The sequence below is a fragment of the Ambystoma mexicanum genome, chromosome 12 (genome assembly GCF_040938575.1).
Source record: "Ambystoma mexicanum isolate Mex_15411 chromosome 12, UKY_AmexF1_1, whole genome shotgun sequence".
Classification (NCBI taxonomy): Eukaryota; Metazoa; Chordata; class Amphibia; order Caudata; family Ambystomatidae; genus Ambystoma; species Ambystoma mexicanum.
The window spans coordinates 701916954-701930582 of record NC_090936.1 but is presented as its reverse complement, the minus strand read 5'-3'; positions in this window follow the sequence as shown (position 1 = coordinate 701930582).

Genomic DNA, 13629 nt, shown 5'->3' with positions numbered 1-13629 from the left:
TGTCGTTGTTATGCATGTTTTGTGGGTGGTTCTGTGTTCTATAATGGGGTCCCTGTTGCTGGCCCGTGTTACCCTGGCTTGGGTCTCTCAGTTGCTGTTGTCCCATCGGAAGGCCATATGGGCTTCCCGGGTGGGGATGGCCATACTGTTCCACCTCCTGGAACCCGTTGTTTTGTCTACTTCTGCATTCCCTGGAGTAATGTCCCCATCGCCCACAGTTCCAGCAACTCCCCTGGGGGCCCCGGGGACCCTGCCATCCACTTCCTCCCATTCCTCCGTACCCCTGTGGTCCACCTCCTCTTCTGCTCCTGTACCCACCTCGTCCCCCTCGAGGGGTCCTCTCTTGCCACTGCAGACCTCCACCCTGCTCCTGCTCGTCCCACTGCCGCTGTCCTGTTCCCGCCCAATTAGTTGCCATCCTTCCTTGTATTGCTATCAGCCCCTCCTCTTCTTCATCTCCCTCCCTACTGTGTGGGAGTGCGGCTACTGCTGCTGCAACCTTCACTAACTTTGACTGTACTAACTTCGCCTCATCTGCCAATCTTTTCTGCGCCACCTCCTTCTCCCTCTCCTTTATTCTTTTACAATGGTGTACTATTATGCTTTGAATTTCTGGCCATCCCTTTGCTTCAATACCTGCTATCTTGTCAAGCGCCTTCTGTACTTCCTTTGGGAGCCCTCTTTTTATAATGAAGTAAAATAAAGATGTCGATTGATACCAGGGCGTGCCCGTTTCCGCTCTCCACATCTCTTGGACCCGAAATATGTAATCCATAGCCTCCTCCCCGTCATTCATTGCACACTGCATCACGGACTGTAAGTCAGGTGTGTCTGGAAATGTTTCGCGTAAGGCGTCCCACACCCTAGCCCGCACTGTGTTAAATGAGGCCCCATCATGGCGGTCGCAGTCTAACGTTACTCCCGGGAAACCGGCTTTAACCCATACTCTTTCAGCCTGGTCGCCCACCGCTGATACGAGCAGACTTTTCACATCTCCTACAGCTAGGGGTACCCCAGCTGTATGTTTTTCGAAGGCATATATCCACTTACTTGCCCCGCCTGATAACGGGGGCAATAGCTTTAATAAATTAGCTTTATCCATCTGTGCCCATGGGATATAGTTAGGCCTCCCTCCTCCCCTATGTATCAACGGGAGCTGTAGCTTTCCTTTCGTTGTTGCATCTGGACCCGTTTTGGCTGCTGATGTTCCTAGTGATGCCATCTTTCCCACTCTGTTCCTCAGTCGCCCCGACCAGTCATCATCTAGAGTTCTCATAGAACATGCACCTTCCTCCCCCTCGCTTCCCCCTCCTATTGCCATACTCAACCTGTCGCTTTCGTCTAGCTCTTCTCTAATATCACAAAGTAATTCCTCTCTAAGTTCCCCAAGCCTTTCTTCGTTACCACCATCTTCCTCTCGGGTCCCTACTTCTATTATTCGTGTTGGTTCTTCCTCAATCCTAAACAGGATCTCGCCCTTCTTCCACCCCTCTTCGGGCCGTCTGCTTGCATCCGATGCTCTAGACGTACGTCCAGCTCTAGTTGTATCCAGTGCTGTCCGTTCGCATATGTTTTTTATCCTCGAGAGCTCATCTTTTGCTATAGAGAGTATTGATTCTAGATCATTTGTGAGTTTCTCTATGTCCACCCTTTGTGTGCTCGCCTGGCCTCGCTCCCTTGTACTTTCATATGGTGGGGGTGCAGTGGGCCGGTGGGGTGTGGTAGTTGTCGGGGGAGGTACATACGTTGGATCACTGTATCCTTCTGCGGGTACAGGTTTCTTTAATATCGGGTATAAACTTATTACCTCCACTGGTGGTGTGACACCTGGCAATTCTTTGATATCTTTCTGTAATACCAGTGGATTGTCTGTAGTAGATGGGAGATCAGGATTTGGTGCTGGCGCTTTAGGCGGTGGCACTTCTTCGAATAACCGCCAAAGATCTAATATTTCCCTCCTATTCTGCAGCTGTTTCCCTCGGTACTTCAAGAAAATGCATGTCATCACCATATCTAGAACGCTTTTGTCAAATGACCCTCCCTCTGGCCATATCTTGGGTAGCCCCTCTCCTTTCAGCTCGGTTACCCATTGGTCGTGGTATTTCTTGATCCGCTCCGCGTGCCCTGGAAGGCTTTTACAAATATGTGATAATGGTGTTTCAGGCCCCATCTTTGTGTGCTCCCCTGGTGCTTATGAGTCTATTTCTACACCTCCAATGGTACTATAGTATAGATATTGCTTTTTGTATTCTACTCCACTCCCAGTATTATGCTCGCTTGGGCTCTCCCTCCCTTAATTGTTCAATACCAAAACTGTCTGTACACAATTTCTACTTTGTTCTCTTCGGGGGACACATACAAGAGCAATCCATCATTTATTTTGACACTATCAACCCGGAAATCAAAGGGTACCCACTCACGTCACTCACTCAGCGTTACTTCAAAAAGAATTTTTATCCAGTCACACTTACCATGACCATTTAACAATTACACGTTCATAGCTGTTTTACACATTCTTAAATGACAAAGTTATCCCTTAACACCTACGAGGTGCACACACCTCTCTGTAACACTCCGTACACCAGTCACGCTGCCCTCCCTTTCCTCCCTAGCCGGCTGTCCCTGTCTATCTTGCTCAGCACATGTGCATATATTTATAGGTTTTAACCTTCTCTCCCCCCCTAGTAGGACCCTTGTTCTCTTATTTTTCTCCCAAGTTTGTGCTAATTCCGTTGTTATTCTCCCCCTACCCCTAAAGAAAAAGAAAAAGAAGTAGTAGCGATCACTAATATATTCTCAGTGCCCCCTTTTGCTGAACACTTTTATCTTGTATTTCACTTCGTCATATATTCCCAGCACTAGTCAATATAGCACTATGCGGCGCCGCCTTCCAGCCCCTTTCGGAGCTAGGTTCCCGTCACTTCTATCTCTTTATTCACCTCGTAATCCTAATGGCCATATGCAAAGAAAAAGAAAGGAAATTTTAGAATGATATTTAGTATATCTTCGTACCCCCTTGTCGTTCCCTGTCCTACGCTTCTCTCCCCGCTCCCTTTACAATCGCTCACACTCAGTACTCACGTGCCCGTCTTGAACCGATAGTCTCCGAAACTGGGTCCGTCCAGGCAGTGTCACCGGTAACTCAACGGTCAGCCCCTGGCTCCGGCGAGCGGCACTCAAAGGGGATTTTTTTCCAATCGGGATCCCGTACCCTTTCTCATTGAGTGCGCACTTCTTAGTGTGCCGGTCGCCGTTGGCGGGCAGCCTCCCGGAGCCGGCTCACCGTGCGTATCCCTTCTCGACCGGAGATTCTCGTGCCAAACGGGGACGGTTATAAGGAGTTTAGGAAGAAAAAATCACGCTATCGGGGTCACCACTGAAGGCAAGCGTCCCCAAACAGCACGATCCTCCCCGCAATGAGAGACAATGAAGGACTCTCCCAAAATGGGAATAAGGCCAAGACAGAGTGCGGGTGAGCGTAAATGGGAGTTTATCAATCAGAATTGGGCATGCAAAGAACTCTGCAAACTCCGAGAGCGCTCTGTCTGACAATAGCAAAGACAGGCGTATATATTTACAAAAAACGTCATAAGAACCTACATACTATAGGGGGCACAAGTTCAAGGGGATTGGGTGGCGACGACTAACTATAGGTGCTGCTGTGATGTGGTTGGCTTTGGCTGGAAGACGTCACTGGGCAGCCTCGTGGGTTGGGCTTGGCCTGGCAGGGTGGCGGGGTTCATCCGGCTGGTGTTGTCGTGCCATCGCGGCCAATGTCAGAGATGAATGTCCTTTCCTGACTTATTTGCCCTAGGCCATGCACACCGCAGTCATTCACTCGTTTCAATATTATCTTCTTTAGTAAATCTTCCAATAGGTTATACTACAGGTTAATGCAACACAGGAGGAATGCACCTTGTGAGGGGACTGGAGGCAATACGTCAGGGCATGGTTACTAGTGTCCTGTTGACCGGGGCCATAGGTCGAGGGGCTAAGCTTCAGGGCCTGGCACGGGCGGTACATGCCTTTCTGCCTTGTTAGAAGTTGTTATGGATGTTCCGCTGTGTGTTGTCAAAGTGTTGGGTGTCCTGATTGCACAGGGCCATAAGTCTGAGATGGTCCGGTGGGTTGTAAGGTTTACGAGGGGGCGCATGCGTTCAGGCAGGGGTTTACTGCTGTGCTGTAAATAATGCAGGTGGCGGGTGGTGGCCTTGGGTGCTACAGAGGGGGTTACAAATCTTTGAAGCGGCTCCAGTCTGGTTTGGGGGAGATAAAGCAGCGCGGCGCGGTCTCTGCTCTCATGCCTTTGGCAGCCTTCACAGGGTGGGAGGGGGAATGGCCTTGCAAGTATTTCACCAAGGTATCTCCCTCGTGCGTTGCTGAATACAAGTAAAAGACATCGCAAATATTTGAACACTTTCTATAATACTTATTTAACATCACGTCAAAACATGCTTTTAACCTTTGCTGGGTGCGTTTTGATTATACCCAGATCGAGCATCATATTTGTACATTACACTCTAGCAGCTACAGCGTTTCAGTTACATGCATATACATTCGCGGTAAATGAGGTAGTGGTTAGATCAGTGGAGTACATAGAGAACGACCCGCCACCGTTCGTGACGGTGGTGGTATATGAGAGGCTCAGACATTCACACATGATACGTGCACTCTCGCACATTCTTTAATACGTTCATAGTGTAGTTGCATCCGCTTTCTCGTGTACTCTAGCAGCATTAGCTTTAGTTATGGCGCGAGCCCATGGGGTGTAAGTATCTCAGCAATACGTGTAACAAATAGATTCTTGGTGCGTTCCTTCATTATTAGCATTCAACTGCAATGGTATATGCTCACCATCGCTTATATCGTGGGGGCATGATCTCTTGTAATCACACGTCCTACAGGCTTTTTGTAATATAAGGGGTTTTATGAAAGAGAAAAGCATCCTTTGCAAGTAGTCTCAGCATTAATATACAAAGATTGTCTGGCATATAATCGACCATTTTACTGTTCTTTTCATTTGTCTAGGCCTGCTGGCCGGGTCATGCTGGGAACGAAGATACACTGCGGGAGGTGAACTGTTACAATGTTAGGCTATTACGCTAGCTCATGTCCGTCTTGTTCGTGGGAACGTGCTCGCAGCGGATCTACCAGGGTGCTGCGGCAGCAGGGATGTTCTCCAAGGGTGGGGGCCGCGCTACAGTGCGCTGAGCTCACACCATCTTTACTGGGCAGAGAATGGTTTTTGGGCCTAACTAAATTTGTGTTGTGATCAATAGATGTGGGCATTCGATATGTGCGGGCAATTAATACGTGCGGGCAATGTCTCCAGTGGGCGAGCCCTCCACCACCTGGGCCCGGGCGGCAGGAGGGGACGCCCAAGAGAGCCATAGTCCTCACCTGGGGAGAAAGTGTAGGCGAGGGGGGGTCGTCTTTGGACCAGTCCTCCCCTACACTAGCACGTTATATTTGTTTAAGAGACTACAGTTCACTTTATGACTGACCCAATTCAGATTGATGTATGTGTCCTTCTCACTGTGCACAGCTTCAACATTGTTCTTGTCCCTCTCCCAAAACCTCAGACCTGCAGACTTTTCAGCTGTATGTGTTCAGTAAAACTTCTGCAACCAACTTGTTTTGATTGTCACCCTGCTGGCAGTAGTTTTAGCCTTTTCATTTTCAGATGCCTGATTTATTGATGGGACATTTGCAGGAATTCACAGAATACCAGGATTCAGTAATGCAGAAATGCAGTAGAAATGCCAAATAAAACCAATAATCATGTTTTTTTTTCAGGTTGACAATTGGTCCATAAACCTTCCATTCACAAAACTATAAAAACAGATCGACAAGTATAATACAAATCCTAACAGTACTCGTAATGTGCCAGATTCTCAAATCTTATTGTCAGAAGTAAGTGAAGAGATGCACCAGCACCTATGTTGACTTATGCCAAACAAAGTGGAAGCCCAATTGAAAAAGGGCATTGATCTTGGATGAGCTCATTCAGATGCCCGTTCCCCCCTCTGCGCCTTTACACAAATAAGGGAGAATTTCTGGGGATTTTAAAGTGCATATCAAATTCACAAATGAGATATGCTTTTAAATACTCAGAAACAAGCGTCTCCTCCACCTGTTTGCTCAGATTATGTGCAGGGCTAGGGGCAAAAATTACAGGATAATTGTTCACCATGTCATCATTTGTTTTGAAGTATGACAGCTGTGTGTTAAACCGTGGATGTCTCACTAGCATTCCCATCCTCCAAATGTGGATGGAAAGGTTTTTTTTGTTCCCGGTCATATCACCATACAGGTACTTTAACCTCCATAAAATGTGCTCCCAGTAACTATGCGGTTACTGGGAGCCTGTCATTTATATGTGCCGGGAGCACGCTTCCAACACTAATGTATGCAAGGAGGCTGGATAGGGCATGTTTACGCTACAGTCCAACCCCTCCTGAAATGCTCAGGTCACCTTTGTGAGTAAGCGACCAGAGCATTTCTGAAAGCATCACTAATGAAACAAGTGCATTCTCTGTTCTCCTTTCATGTGTGGTGCATTTTGCGAATCTGCCCTAATATATGTATTTTTAAATAGAACTGAGCCTATTTTGAGAAGGGTTCATTTAACAGATACTCGTGTCTCTTTGCGTGGACTGAAACAGATTGTACATTATTTTGTGCCTCATTTCCAAAATGTTTAAATAATTTAAGCAGATTTGAACCTCCTTATTTCTAATTAAATTCAGGGCACCTTGGCCACCTGCTTTCTGTACAAATGTTTATGTTAACAGATATGTGTTTCGAAAGCAATAGCAATAGCGATAATTGGCAACATAATTAACAATAGATACATGTGCCCTAATGGGTTGCAAGTTTCAATGTCCTTCTAATGAAAAGGATTTTGCGACCCAGCAACATTTCGAAAGTGCTGTGGTAGATTGCATTGAGTTCTGGCTCAATGCATTTTAGAACACATTTACAGTAAGGCAAGCTTCAGTGAAAATTAGGACAAATTACTTTTGTTTCCAAAAGGAAAAAACAAAGTAAGTAAATCAGTTCACGAGTCACTCAATGTGACTGATGTCCCACTATCTGATACTCAATGTGCTGTGGTTGCCTGAAGTGCATTTTCATTATTAATTTAGTCAAGATAAACTTGAAACCACGAGGCATTGATCAAAATCACAACCCAGTACTTGTTTAGACAATAATCCTCAGAAAACAAATGTGGTATGCCGCTAAGCAGCAAACGCATTTAGAAATAGGGCATGAAGCACAGCCTGCAGGCATAGAATGATGAGGCAGGAAAACACAACCATGCATTTCAAGTGAAGATTCAAACAAGATAACCGGCCTAGAGGTTCAGTAATCCTGATTTCAAATGAATTTGTATACTTTAAATCATCTAACAAAATTACTATTATAAAGGAACACTCTTTCATTCACGAAATATTATTTCAGAATCGTGGTATTTATTTTTAGAGAATAAGCAACTATATAACCCAACAGCTAAGAAGACAATTGTTGTTAATGCACTTTGGGCTTGATTTTCACAAGCGTTCTCCAATGGTACACATTTGTACTTTGTGCTTTAAGCAAGGAGTACATTTGAAACTGTGTGCTTATATTTCCGGTCAGACCCTTTCACTTGCAACCATTTACCATTATAATTGTTCTTTTATAACACGCTTAGTACCAGGGACCAGTTTCTAAACTAGAGCCTGGGATTCGAACCTGTGTTGCTATGCTTTGTTTTGTTTCCAAGACTAACAGGTTGCCCTTGAGCTGTCCTCCCGACACCCAAATATACTCGATTGAAATAGGACAAATAAGGTTTGTTTTGATCTATCTGATTGTATCTATTCAGAGTTCCCCTTATCACTACAAGCATGTGTAGTCTTCAGTAGAAATTATTTCTTGACAATAATTATTGTTATTTTTTGAGATGACACAAGTATTTCTGCAAGGAAAGCCCATATGTCGACTTGTTTGGAGACACATTTTGGTTTGCCTAAGTGATATATTATAGTATACAGCTCCCTTTGTACATCAAAGAATACGTGTATATGCAAAGGTATATGCAATGGTTTGCATTCGGTTTTTGGTTAATTTCAAAGAATTCTTACATTTCGGAAAGGCAAACAACCTTTATTTTTGCATTAGCGATTTATTTTGTGTTTCACACACATAACAAACCATCCACATCACATTTGGCCCTTGGATCACCAATTGGGCTTTTCAAGTTAATATTGGGCCTCATTACGGGGTAGGAGGTAGCCAGGGTGCTATTAGCACCATGGCTACCCCCTTACCGCATTCCAGGTCCGGGGTCCCGAAATAGGGACTTACCAGGTCATTCCAACCTTGGAGGACCCGGTAAATCCCCATTCCGGGAACCATTCCCCATTCCCATTCGAGCCCCCATAGGTCTCAATGGGAATGGGGATGGAGCTAATAACGGTACCGCAATTTGACTTTGTGTTCTTCCAGTTCAGCAAGACTACTGTATTCCTTATTGCAAGATCTCAGTTCTCTTTAGCTCATTAAAAAGGACTGCTCTCAAGTTAATTTGATTGCTCAAGCCCACTGTGTGGCTCAATATTTGCCCGATATGGCCCCAACTTTGATTATTGCTGCAGTAATAGATCTAACTAAGATCCCCTCTCAGCGCTACCTTTCCAGCACATGTCTAAGGGTCACACCTCATTTTTGACCAGGAATTGAGGGGCAATGATTTTTAAAGTATACATTCTTCTGAAGTATCCTGTCCATCAAGTTTATATCAACTTTCGAAATGTATTTTAAGTTGTTTGCCAAATCCATCAAAGTAATTTTAGAGACAACCTCCACATTTCACTGACATCTTCGGCTCTTATGTCCCCCTCATTAATTTGACAAAGATAGGCATGTTATTTGGAATTTGCTGGCACAACCAGGCATTGGGGCTTATTGATACTATTTTTTTTTACGTGATGAGAAGCTGTTTTGAAATTCCTCTGCATATATCCATAATTGAAATGAAAAAACCTTGTTAAAGGGACGTTGTGGTTACAAGTAAAACCGAACTCCCCGGGAAATGCGTCCCTGGAGGATAGCTCAGCGGCAGTGTGCGCGTCTTGGAAGCAAGACGCCACGAAACAACAACAGGTTTGATCCCCGGGTCCGCGCTTAGAAACCTCTGGGTGCTTAAGCGCGTTATAAATACGTAACAAAGACAAAAAAAACACAATTACGCAACTAAGAAAAACAAACAATTCCTGTAACAGCGCCTCGATGCCTGCGGGCTGTGTGAGCGATTTATAAATGTTAAATGAAATAAAAATAAAAATAAATGTGCCACTTATGGTAAGCTAAGAAATACTCATGCCACCACTGTATACTGCTAAGACTAACACCCAGGACATGAAGATGGCCACTGTGGAAAGGGAAGGTGGTACGGAGCCCCTCTTCTCTTTCCATGGTGGCCTGCAGGATGGGAAGAGAAAGAGCAAATGTAGCAGCGGCACCCGCTGGCACCAAAATAAGGTAAGTACGAAGGGGTGGGAGGTGAATAAAAAATAAAAAATGAGATGGAGATTGGGGGGAAGATAGCGGCAGGGAGAGCCGGCTGCCAGGCAGCTTGGAACGCAGGTTTGTACCAGCGGTTCAAGCCTGCGTTACTAGCCACCTATTTGGCCGGATCCCCCGCCCAGGGTGCTAATGGAGCTAATGGACAATTGTATATTAGAGAACAATATAAAAGGACAGAAACAATTTTCTGTCCCAAATACCTTTCTCTAACATACAATAATGACCATAAACGATGAACCTTTATAACTATCCACGGTCTCCCACAGTCCCCTTTCCAGGACATGGATCATTAAAACACCCGGATGGCACGTGCACACCATTGTACAGGGCAGTCCTTCTACCCTTTTTAATTTTATATTTGTAACACTCACTCAATGCCTGCTTTCAAACAGTCACAAATCCATCCACCAATCACTTCCAAAAACTGTATATACAACCCTATCAAAATATTAAACTTTGACAAACCAACTGCCACTTAACAATCTTCTACAAATCTTGTGCATCTGCATTTCAGATGCTAAGATGGGATGCCACTGGCTTACTACTGGAGGAGAGGAGTCCAAGGGTGGCATGCATCTTAACGGTAACACATTTGGGATAAAATATAGCCTGTGAATGCAAGAAATAAAGAGACCAGAATGATTTGTGGAGTCCCAATGAAGTCTAAAGCCAGCACAGAAATGCCAATTTCAGACATGAGGCCTATTGAACCAAAAACAGGCCTAAATCTCAAAGGAAGGCAAGTGGGCTTGGAAGTTCAAAAGTGCAGAGATATGCGCAATGCATTTCAGCAAGGAAAAGAAAAACATGTGGCTGATAATGTTGTTTTACTAAATCCATGGAAAGCTACACTTTTCACTTAAAGAGACAGATAGCAGTGTGTAAATTTTTTTCAATGTAATATCAGATTATGATCCAGAAATCTCAAGTGGAACCAAGTTTATTGCAATTATAAGAAATAAAATAACTTCTTTTCCCTCATCCCCAGAATGACAGTATGCAAAGAGAAGTGCCCACTTGGTTTCAAGATGAACATGATTTCGTCAGATAACTGTCCCTGTGTATCGACAATCAGTGATACTCATGTCTTTTGCAACTTTGAGATTAAAGAAATACATTTATGGCCCGGATGCCTTATAAGATGCTTCATGTAAAATACATTGTGTGTGACTTTAAAAGTCATTTCTTACAGAATTGTACATGCAACTGGGCATTTCTACTGAAATCAAACTTTAACCTCAAAGACCTTTCCTCTGCTTGTCCTGGAGAGGGAGGTTTGGTTGTCAACAATCAATCAGGCCCATAACTTAAACATAACAAGAAATATACTGCCCTTGATGGAAACCATGGTGGCAATAGTTAAAGCCCTGCCTGTCTTTCCAGCAGAAGTGACATTGCGGTCACAACTCCCATAAAATGTGCATTAAAGCTATAGCCACGACCATTGGGAGGCCACGGAGGTATTGTCTAAAATAAACATGAGCCAGCATCTAGTCACATGTTTAAGGGTAAATGAAACTTAGAAAACAAAGGTGAGCTCTAGAGTGAGTGAGGCATTTGAGGCTGGGGCTGTGATTCATAAAGTACACTGTATTGCATAAAAAGGGAAGTGTATGTGTCACAACGCTCATTCCAGACTTGTATTCATGGTGACTGTAATGCACTTTGAACCATGCCAAAACTATTTTAGTGTGATAAACATAACAGAAGTTATAAAGGAAAATTTGATTTGGGCCTTCCGATGAGTCCGAGAGATTTGAGAGTTGACTTGAGGGTGAAGGACAAAATTAACATAGGAACTATGAAGCGTCATATTTTTCACTGATGCGGCTCCTGAGTAAATGAAGACAAACTGTATCTCTGCACAGGAAGGGCGGGCCGACTTCAGATTATCATCATCTGATTTGCCTTAAAATGTAGTTCTTTCATTATTATATTATATCCATACATGTTAAGATTTGAAACATTAGGGTTCTTGCCACGTGTCAGTTTGGGATGACAAAGCGTTCGCCTCCGCCAGCATTCCTAACTCACACCCCTCAGTGTCCTATTAGCACACAGGTTGGGGTGGGTGGAGAGAACCAACCAGTCCCTTCTATTGGAATCATGACAAGTTTGTGATGTAATTTTCCCTATAAGTAGACCATTTTGCATCAGAACTGGGCTTTTTCACTTAATTCCGGGAGGTAACCTGCTGCTGAATTCTTGCGAGAAACACCCACGCAGAGAAACCCCAAATCTTTCATTGGAGGCAGGGACCAGGAGACATAGAAGCTGCCTGTAACCCTTGGAGAAGCCAAAGCGGACTATCCTTGACTGACACCTTGCTGTCCCAGAGGTGCCCTGATATTCCCTGATGCCCACTACAAGACCTCTCCTGTAAGTAAAACTATCCCAAAGCCATAGACTGTGTAGGCCCTGCATTTCTCAAGTATTGTTCTAGTTATTTCTCCATAGCAAAATACCCTGCATTTATGTGTAGATCCTTATGATATTTAATTAAATTAAATCAATGAATTCCGCTATAGAATATTTTTTTTAGCATTCGAAACTAACCAGCTGCTCCCAGTGTGTTTGGAGCCAGTATAGACATAAAGATTAGATTGACTATTTGTAAGAAAACCCCTGACTTTGGTACAAAAACGGGTGTCCTTAATCCAAAAGAATGAATTCCCAAAACCCTGTTTCCAAGTGAGCGTGCAGGGTGCAAAAGAAATTCCCCATTGATCCCCTTGATTTTAAAACAGAAGGTGAAGCCGTGTATTTCCTTTGCATTTGTGGGGGAAAAAACAAAATTGCTCCTTTGTTTTCATTGGTCTCTGACCCAAACCACAAAGCCCTGCTTGTTCTTTTTCGGTGTGGCAAAACAAATTTGCCTATTTATTTTCTTTCCCTAATATTGCATCTGTAGTAATAAGTGCAACAAAAAAAATCCCCCCTCAAACTCTGTTCGGAATAGTGCATTTTTCTATCAGAACCCAAACGATTTTCCCATTGTGTTCCCACTTTCTGCCACTTGCCTTCAATTCAGAGGGGTTAACTCTAATTGATGTTTGGAGGGTGGGGGTTGCTGGGAGAAAAAGTATTATAACCAAATCAGCAATCACGGTGTGCCTTTAATTATTCTATTTCTGTATTGGTGAGTGATTTGAAAAGAAAAGCTGCAGGAAATTGTGACTGCAAATCTTATTATTATCTCTGTGTTGGTGCCATTATGGAGGTCATGCATAGGCTTCGGCCATGCCTCATTCCCCAATAAGCAAATCAGAGTACACTTTTGAATTTGCAGAGGACTAGGCCCACCACCGAGACACCAAATGCATATGACTAGTTTTTTACTTTTCGAAAAATAAAACACAAGACGTATTTTAAAAAAAATGCTTTCAGGTCCTTGCTAATACTTGTCGTGCAAGTTTGTTCTAATCAAGTCCACCAATTCAGGCTGTAACCGCAAGTAGATTTTTTCTTCCCATTCAAACCTACCGCTTTGGCCATGCTGCATGCCACAAATTACAGTACACATTTCTCCTTGCTGATGGCCAGGCCCATTGCCCTGACACCAATGTTACAACACTGTGTTGGGTACTTACATTTTACACTTTTGAAAAAAATAAAACACTGGACATATTTGCAAAACCATGCTTTGAAGTTCTTGCTGACCCTGCTCGTGCATATTTGCTGCAGTCCCATCCAACACTTCAACCTGTACCCGCGAGCAGATTTATTTCCCTATTCAAACCTATCCCAATTTTCATGTTATTTGAAGGTGTATTGTATAGGGTTTGATTATATTGTGGTGGTTTTGGCCAAAGGCCAGATTCTTGGCAGTGTGGCCATAGGCCATGGCCCGAAGAATCTGTCCACTGTCCACAACCATTATGGTAATATGCATATAGTAATTATAGGTACTGTAGGGGGAGTACAAAGAATATGGTATTTATGATTGTAGTACAATTGAGGATAGTGCTTGTGGAATATGTGTTTGTTTACACTTGGTATGGTTACTTTGTTGTACACAGTAGTGAAGATGGAATTGTTGGTTTGTTTGCTGTTAAA